This window comes from Pseudorasbora parva, chromosome 22 (genome assembly GCF_024679245.1).
Source record: "Pseudorasbora parva isolate DD20220531a chromosome 22, ASM2467924v1, whole genome shotgun sequence".
Classification (NCBI taxonomy): Eukaryota; Metazoa; Chordata; class Actinopteri; order Cypriniformes; family Gobionidae; genus Pseudorasbora; species Pseudorasbora parva.
In genome coordinates, this window is record NC_090193.1 from 5,194,918 (window position 1) to 5,205,148 (window position 10,231).

Here is a 10,231-nt window from a genome sequence, read left to right on the forward strand (position 1 = left end):
AGCAAAGAACTGAACAAAAAGGCTATATACACAGATCAGGCATAACATTATGACCATTGGGTTGGTTTCCTTTTGCTGCCAAAACAGCCCTGACTCATCAAGGCATGGACTCCACTAGACCCCTGAATGTGTGCTGTTGTATCTGGCACCAAGATGTTAGCAGCAGATCCAGTAAGTTGCGAGGTTGGGTCCCTATGGATCGGCACATCCCACAGATGCTCGATTGGATTGGGAATTTGGAGGCCAAGTCAACATCTCAAACTCGTTGTTGTGTTCCTCAAACCATTTTTGCTTTGTGGCAGGAGCATTATCCTGCTGGAAGAGCCACAGCCAGCAGGGAATATCATTTCCATGAAAGGGTGAACATGGTCTTCAACAATGCTTAGGTAGGTGGAGCGTGTCAAAGTAACATCCACATGGATGGAGGACCTGAGGTTTCCCAGCAGACCGTTGCCCAAAGCATCACACTGCCTCCGCCTGCTTGCCCTCTTCCCATAGTGCATCCTGGTGCCATGTGTTCCCCAGGTAAGCCACACACACACACACACACACACACACACGGCCATCCACGTGATGTAAAAGAAAAGTGATTCATCAGACCAGGTCACCTTCTTCCATTGCTCCGTGGTCCAGTTCTGATGCTCATGTGCCACTGTTGGTGCTTTCGGTGGGGGTCGGGGGTCAGCATGGGCACCCTGACTGGTCTGTGGCTATGTAGCCCCATAAGCAACAAACTGCAAGTTTTTTTTATTTTATTTTTTTAAACAATCTTAACTTCTTGAGGAATTTGAGCTACAGTATTTTGTCTGTTTGATCGGACCACACGAGCCAGCCTTCGCTCCCCACGTGCATCAATGAGCCTCGGCCGCCCATGACCCTGTGGCCGGTTCTCCACTGTTCCTTCCTTGGAGCACTTTTGATAGATCCTGACCACTGCAGACCGGGAACAGCCCACAAGAGCTGCAGTTTTGGAGATACCCAGTCATCAAGATTTGGCCCTTGTCAAACCTGCTCAAACCCTTACGATTGCCCATTTTTCCTGCTTCTAACAATGTTCACTTGCTGCCTAATATATCCCACCCAATAACAGGTGCCATGATGAAGAGATAATCAGTGTTTTTCACTTCAACTGTCATAATGTTATGCCTGATTGGAGTATAAACAGCACAAATAAAAGGAGCTAAATGAAATGCATGTAAAACCAGTAACCATGAAACCAAAATGGCCTACACAAAGGCTGTCTAATATTTCCTCCATACCCTTAAATGGGACAGCCATTTGGCGTCTGAAACCATAATGGATGTTAATGAGTGCACTCATTCAAACCCACAATGACAGTTGTAAAATTCATAAAAGTTGTGTTAAAATCTGTGATAATTATCTTGATATCATAAACTTTTGTTGATCACAGAGCTAATTTTTTTTGCGATAATCCAAAAGCCAATGGGGAAATCCTGGGTTTTTCTTGAGGCAATCAGCATGATGCGAACTGCCAGTTGGCCAACAAAGTAACGTCATACCTGCAGCCCTCTATGTAACTACAGTGCAATATCATACAGGTATAAATTCCTTTTTTACTTTAATTAATTGTTGAATTGAATTTATGCATAGTTTCCATGACAGAGTTTAAAGGGGGGGGGGGGGGGGGGGGGGGGGGGTGAAACACTCAGTTTCAGTCAGTGTCATGTCAAACTTGAGTACCTATAGAGTAGCATTGCATCCTGCATATCTCCGAAAAGTCTTTATTTTTTTTATAATTATATAAGAAAGATGCGCTGTTCGGAGTCTTTCCGAAAAAAGCCGAGCGGGTGGGGGCGTGTCGTGTGAGCGGAGCTAAATAATGACGTGTGCAGCAGCGCGCTGTGTTGAGTCGAGTGCGTCGTAAAGCTGTGTCAACAGCGGGAAAAAAACTTTATTCAAAATAAAAATATGGCTTTTAATCAGATACAGCCATACATCTATGATCCGGAATCAGACCCAGAGGCTGCAGTTGAACAGGAGCAGCAGCAAAAACGACTAGAGCAGGACGTCTGTATGTGGTACAAGTTATACACTAACTATATATGGGTGTTTCTGCAACTACGGGCACTTTTGAGTCCCAGCAGTGAAATTTTAGATTTATGTTAAAATTTGTCATATAATGCTTTATAAATATATTCACAGTGCCATTACACACCTTGACAAAAAATATAATTACTGAGTAATGTGATTTAATATAATATTATGAAGCGTTTATAGCTCAAAACACCATTTTTGTTAGTGTCCCACACCTGTGGTCTCAATGTTGAGATACATAACATAAGCTAATTTAATTAAAATTTGATATTATTTCAAATGGACTTGTTTAATATACAGATTCATTTAGATCATCTTAAAATTATTTGTATTATTTACTGATCATTTTTATGATTTTTTAAACTAAATGTGCCTGTCCCACACTTTTGAGTCCTTACCGCAACAATGAAAAAAAACTTTTATTATGAAATGTCATCAAACAAAAACAAGTCTAGTTTTTATAGAAACAGAAATTATCACTTGAGCACATTGCTGACAGACTGGGCCACCACACTACCTCACTCAGAAGATGCCAAAAAAATAAGGTAAACATGATCTTTTCTGCTCTAGTATTTATTGTGCGTCCTTACCATTCAGCTTAATAACTGTGTATTTTGGACTACATTCAAAAAATAAATGTAAATTACTGTTGAATTATTGTATATTAAGATGCTAAGAGTCAAAACTAATGTAGTAGGCCTTGCTAGCTGCAATTAGCTAAAATATTAGCAAAAATGTCATTACCGCAACATGTCTTTACCGCAGCAAATTTAGGTGTTGCGGTAAAGACCTTGTGTCGCGGGTAGAGACAAATTCAAGGTTTACTTTACATTCTTTTTAAATTAAATGACAGTATTAGTACTGAAATATATATTATATATATATATATATATATATATATATTATAGTAGGTACGGAAAGTATTTGTTATATTGCAGCCATTTGCTAAAATCATTTACGTTCATTTTTTTCTCATTAATGTACACACAGCACCACATATTGACAGAAAAACACAGAATTGTTGACATTTTTGCAGATTTTTATAAAAATCTAAACTGAAATATCACATGGTCCTAAGTATTCAGAGACTTTGCTGTGACACTCTTATATTTAACTCAGGTGCTGTCCATTTCTTCTGATCATCCTTGATCCACACCTTCATTTGAGTCCAGCTGTGTTTGATTATACTGATTGGACTTGATTAGGAAAGCCACACACCTCTCTATATAAGACCTTACAGCTCACAGTGCAGGTCAGAGCAAATGAGAATCATGAGGTCAAAGGAACTGCCTGAAGAGCTCAGAGACAGAATTGTGGCACGGCTCAGATCTGGCCAAGGTTACAAAAACATTTCTGCTCCACTTGGCACTGTGGCCTCCAGAATCCTTAAATGCAATGCGTTTGGGATGACCAGAATCCTTCCTAGAGCTGGCCGTCTGGCCAAACTGAGCTATCGGGGAGAAAAGCCTTGGTGAGAGAGGTAAAGAAGAACCCAAAGATCACTGTGGCTGTGCTCCAGAGATGCAGAGCTGGGAGAAAGTTGTAAAAGTCAACCATCACTGCAGCCCTCCACCAGTCAGGGCTTTATGGCAGAGTGGCCCGACGGAAGACTCTCCTCAGTGCAAGACACATGAAAGTTTGCATGGAGTTTGCTAAAAAAAACACCTAAAGGACTCCAAGATGGTGAGAAATAATGATTCTCTGGTCTGATGAGACCAAGATAGAACTTTTGGCCTTAATTCTAAGTGGTATGTGTGGAGAAAAATATCACCAGCATGGTGGTGGCAGCATCATGCTGTGGGGTGTTTTTCAGCTGCAGGGACAGGACGACTGGTCGCATTCGAGGGAAAGATGAATGCACCCAAGTACAGGGATATCCTGGACGAAAACCTTCTCCAGGGTGCTCAAGACCTCAGACTGAGCCGAAGGTTCACCTTCCAACAAGACAATGACCCTTAAAATGTTCTTGAATGGCCCAGCCAGAGCCCTGACTTAAACCCAATTGAGCATCTCTGGAGAGACCTGAAAATGGCTGTCCACCAACATTTACCATCCAACCTGACAGAACTGGAGAGGATCTGCAGGAGGAATGGCAGAGGATCCCCAAATCCAGGTGTGAACAACTTTCCCAAAAAGACTCATGGCTGTATTAGATCAAAAGGGTGCTTCTACTAAATACTGAGGAAAGGGTCTGAATACTTAAGGACCATGTGATATTTCAGTTTTTCTTTTTTAATAAATCTGCAAAAATTTCAACAATTCTGTGTTTTTCTGACATTATGGGGTGCTGTGTGTACATTACTGAGAAAAAATGTTGTGGTGAGATGTTGTTAGTGCTATGGGTTTGTGTTATTTTATTACTAAGGTTTGTGCAGCATCAACTTTAGGAGACAATGTTTTTAGCACTTAACTTTCCATTAATTTTTGTTTGTTTGTCCCAAAAAAAAAAAAAAAAAAAAAAAAAAATAGTGTACTGTACTTATTAACTGAGACTTCTTACAGCTCTTACAAGCTGTTGCCCTTGTTTGTTTCGTTGCTTCTATTGCTCTCCCCTTTTTTGTAAGTCGCTTTGGATAAAAGCGTCTGCTAAATGATTAAATGTAAATGTAAATGTTTTTAAAGCAGTTAAAAGAGTTAATTAAAAGAGTTATATAGTAGCAGTTTTGCAGTATCTTGCATGCAATACCTGTTTCTTTTACTGTTGTTCTTTAGCCTGTTTTTGATTTCGTGGCACTTTAACATTGTGTCCTTACCGACACAAGATGTCATTACCGCAGCACTGCTCTATTTCTATTTTTTTCACATTTTAATTTGCAAAAAAAATATTTTAACACTTAAGCTGACATGATTTACACATTGAAATTGCAAAATCTGTTACAAAAAAAAATAAATGTTAAATTTTGTGCGTATGGAGACAATTGACATCTAAGGTTTCTGTAATTTTTTTACATGGCATAGAAAAAAACATGAAATTCCCTATTTTCTATATTATTATTTTATATCAGTATTTACAAAACTGCGTAAAATTTGAAAAAGCTATTTAAATATGATTTTTTTTTTTGAAACAAATAAAGGAAAATGTATGAAATGAACGTTACTGTAACGTTGCGGTAAGGACACTTTTTAAGAAGATGACCCAAAAAACATAAAAAATAAACATGTTCCAGATTAAAATCTTAACGACTACATTACATTTTGTGTACATTGTTATATGTATTACAGACCATGATGGTTAAAATGTAAATTCAAAAAGGTTGATTTTTTAAAAATTGGGATAGTCAAAAGTGCCCGTAGTTGCAGAAACACCCATAATATGCTTAGCGGCTTGTGTTATTTACATATTTATACTTGAATTATATCGTTGTATTTTTGTCTTTGAAGGTGTACATGTGGGAAGTGCAGTTGTGCACGTGTGTTTGTGTGTTTACGCGTGGTTTGTGTAGACAGTAAGCGGACTGGTTTTGCACGGCAGGTTAAGTTAGTGTTTACATAGAAAGACACGGAATAGTAGCGCATTTGAATGAAGAAGCGCGCTTATTTAGTTCAACATATTTCCCCACTCTTTGTGTATTGTTGTTTGGAGTGCTTTTACAATACACAAACATAAAGTTACACATATAGTGGCCAGCTAAACAAATGTACACGCACTACACATCGCATGCTCCATTGATCAACTAACTATACGTGATCATGTTTGGGCTACTTGATGAGCATAGACACAGACATTTGAAGCAGTCTCACTCACCGCCTGCGGTTCTATCGTTGGGACTGCTCCATCCTTCAGCATTAGGCGATCGGGAAAATCCGGCGTCGAGCTGGGCCTTGTTTATGAAACAGTCGGTACCGAAATGCAGCGAACAGATATAAACATTTGCGCAACTCAGTTGCTGATCCGGAAAAGCAAATTACATCCACTGTTGCCTTAACGCGGGGTTTTTGGGGAATCTGTGCAGGACTGTCTTGGTCTGGCAACCAAAAACGCACTTTTTTGGTGACATTGTTATGTGCACATCACCTGTCCAGCATCCTACAAGCCAGCGCTTTGATGGCCGTAGGCTGTTACTTTCGCTCTCTCCCTCTCTCTCTCACGCTCTTCCGGTAGAATTGTCCGTAAGGCCCATACAAGGAAATTCCGCCCCCATTAACGTCAAAGGGGACGCATGATCTCAAAAAACTTGCCGAAACTTATGACTAACCGGAAGTAGTATTTTTGACAAAGAAATACTCCCATCAAACGTCCACCTTAACTTTTGAAACTTTGTCTATGTTTAGTATGGGATTCCAAGTCTTTAACAGTGTAAAAAGATCAGTATGCATGAAACAGCATTTCACCCCCCCTTTAAGATCAATCTTTTCATCTTAGGCCACTAGGAGCTGCCAGTTTGCAAAGTTTTGAATAAGTATTAAACAACAAGCACAAACTATGCAAAAGTGGCAGCCCTTCCGGCATTTTCATTCTCTCCTTCAAGTGTACGATATTAGTGGAGTAATGTAAGGAATAGTGAATAAGGGCTTAGGGAGATATTCAGACACAGCCTATAGGTCCATTAACAATGACAAAGAACACAGGCAAACGGAAACAGAGTATACACGCTGGAGTGTTATTACTAAAGATTAAAATGAACAACTGATTTGATGCAATTTTTATAATAATAAAGTCTTTTAATGGTGTAATAACAATAGAGTGATTTTGCAATGAGTTACTTTTTCTGGCTATCGGGTTTATACTGAACGTTTTTTTTTGTTTTTTGTTTTTTTTTAATACTAATTGCATGAGACATTGCAGGAAACACTGCTCTATTTTGTTGAACTAATGTGGTCAGTTTATTCATGGGTAGCTTTGTCTCTACAGCAATGCATCATTCATACTATGGTGGTTGAATGGAAACGCACCCCATTGCCATTTTTGATGTGCATACGTTTACAAAATGCACAACCACTGTTGTAAATTTAGAGAAAATACAAAAATGCGATCTAAATTTACACGCAATAACATACTAACTGCAAAAATGTCCATTTATTTCAGCTACGGTGCAAAATGAGGACTGAGCCCTGCCCCCTACTGTTCAAAAGAAGACATTACTCAAGCTGTTGGACTGAGCTTGCCAAAGTGATTGACTCACATGATTTTGAGTTTGATAGTTAAAGTGTTTAATATTTGCATCATTGGGATAGTTATGGTTATAGTTATGATAGTTTTGTGGTGATCTATCCCTTTAAAGGAAAGGATCTTACCCCCAGGGCAAGTATAATGCATGTCAATGGGGATTAGAATTAGACCCCACTGACATGCATTATCGGAGCAACGGTTGGAGTTAAAAATCTTAATTTGTGTTCTACTGAAGAAACAAACACACCTACATAAATCTCGGATGCCCTGGGGGTCAGCAGATAAACATCACATTTTCATTTTTGGGTGAACTATTCCTTTAATACGAACTTTAATTGAACTGTAATTAAAGTATGTATGCAAGTATGCAGTTAGTTAGTTCTGTTAATTTATTGGATGGATCAGTGTAACCCAGTTTACAGGGACGGAACATCCCCACAAGATTTTGTAACATTACATACAGGTTATGTATATGTTAGGATAAAACTGAACGCTAAAGCAAGGAGTATTTTGTTAAAGTCTGTCCACATGTTAAGACTGTGTGGACCATGGAAAGCTATGTGCTCTGCCAATGTAAAAGGTTATGTCCACATATTTATTTAGTTTCATTCAGGCAAAGAGTGACTGACCATTAACCCTCAAGTCATTTATTTGACTTAAGCTTTAAGGCAGTCATTTCAATGAAAACCATCAGAGACTTTCGGTCCTGGATAGGGAGTTGTCATATTAGGAACTGTGTATTCTCGAAACCTGTTTAAATCAAAACAGTAATTAAACAAGCTAAATCTTCTGAATATCATCAGTAAATTACTTCCATATGTGGGATGTGTGGTTTCCTGAGCCACAATTTATGTAATCATGGCAAAAGCGTGGTATGGCATGGTGCAGTTTTACAGAATTGGATCAGCCTGACAGGGTCGAGGTTTTATGCTGTGGCACCATAAAAACGCCCCAGGTTTGCACGTAAAGGGGAACACAGGAGAGCGTTCATCTGAGAGCAACGTCATTACTGTTTACCGTCACGTTTGCAGGATTGGCAAGTCAAGCTTTGGATAAAAGCGTCTGCTAAATGATTAAATGTCAAGTCGGCATGAAATTGAACCTATTTTCTTTCTTAATCAACATTGTCTTTTGGTGATCAAGTTGATTCACAAAACAAAACACAAAACTAAAAATCTTTTTATCAAAATCTGAAAATGTAGGCTACTCTTCTGGTAAGGCCTTCCTTGTTCCTTCTTTGATGATCTCAGCGAACTAAATGGAATGCCCACTTTTAATATCCAATCAATTCTCAGCGGGCACAAGCCACGCCCTCTTGGTTCTCTCATTCAATACTCCGTTTCACTCTGAAAACACGTCACAATACCGGAGAAGTTAATCGCAACTTCTGGTTCACGGTGACTTTAAAACTTTCTCAATTGGTAGGATGCATACCTGGGCTGCCATGGCATCAAACTCAAAACTCAAATTGAAAAATCCTTGGAAAGCAGCTTTCATTTTGTGTCCTTCATTTGTAGTCAGGTCCGAATCTTCAAGTTTGTGTAACCCTGTAGGCATTTGTAAGGAAAAGTTAGAAAGGACATTTTTAGAAAGTTTAATGTCTCCTGAATAAGGATCCACCATATAACATTGAAATAAGGGTCCCATTTTCTTGTAATTGTTATCGAAACTATGGGTGCAATAATCACAGCCGAAACACTACAGGTGGTAAAATGTTATATATATATATATCACCTTAAAACTTTTCCAGTTTTTCACTTACATAGAGAAAAAAAAATTGTATTACAAGTTTCCTGAAATGTCATGTTTACATATGCAAATGAGGCATTATCTATTTAAAGCTACACTGTGTAACTTTGTTAGTTTATTCTTAGCTAAAAACACGTAGTTCTTTCAAAAATATATGTGCTCATTAATGTATATTTACTTCTTTCAAGTAATAAAGTATTCTCGTAAGTTTAGAATATGCCATTGAAAATACATACGGGTGAGGGGTTCGAATGCCGGTCGCCATGTTGCCCCTCCATCTTGACAGTACATTAGCCAAAGAGGGACACACCCGTAAATTCCAGCTTCACCTTTCGCGTTTTAACACTCGATGGCACCGTGTTGAATGTGAAGAGGGGGATTGCCTTATCTTGGACTAAATCGGCCACCGTAGGAGTTAAAACGAAATCAGAATTGAGAGGAACAGAAACTTTTATTCACTGGATGGTCATAAACCTTTACACCGCTAGATGGGGGAAAATATCACACAGTGTCGCTTTATGTGTTAATTTGCATAATCTAAACTTTCATATCGGAATATAATTCCACAGAATAGACAAAGTGTAGTGAAATTAACAGTTGTGCTTTGTATTGCTGTGCATTTTCTTTGCACTGATCTGAAGGAATACAAGTTAAGGAAGTAAAATAACACAAAATCTACAGTAATTTGACCATGCACTGCATTAAAAACTGTGTTTTTGGTTGTACTTCAAAGTTAAATAGTGCCATGAGCATGATGCAGGGATCAAATGTCTAGCCCTTTTTGTAACAAATTTTTTGCAGTGCCACCAAAACAGGGACAACAGCAATGTCAGTGAAGTCTCTTTTTCATTATAAATAAGACATATAAATTTCTTCCAATTTACATTTCTGATTCACCTGATCATGGAAGCTGTTTGCAGTCTCAAGCGGATGTCGGCATCTAGTCGTAGTTGGGGAACTAAATTCCACAAACCTTTACCCCTACATTATCTCTACTGACAGTGCATTCCCGGCTTTAGAGAATGAACCTGCGCCTGAAATTGAAAAGTAATACCGTTACTTGCGGGCTGATGGATGGGTTCTCTCCTGCGTAGTGTAGAATTTTTCATCGCTGCTGTTTATTACACAACAGCATATTATAGGCTAAGTAAATAGGCAAACACACATGAACTCACAGATGAGACGTACGTGAGACAGCCTGACACCTAACTGCCTAACACAGCCATCAATCAAACTCATCAAGCATTATGCAAAAACCATGGACTGTAAAAAACACATTTGATTTATTTTAGTATATGAGATGTTATAATAATTTTG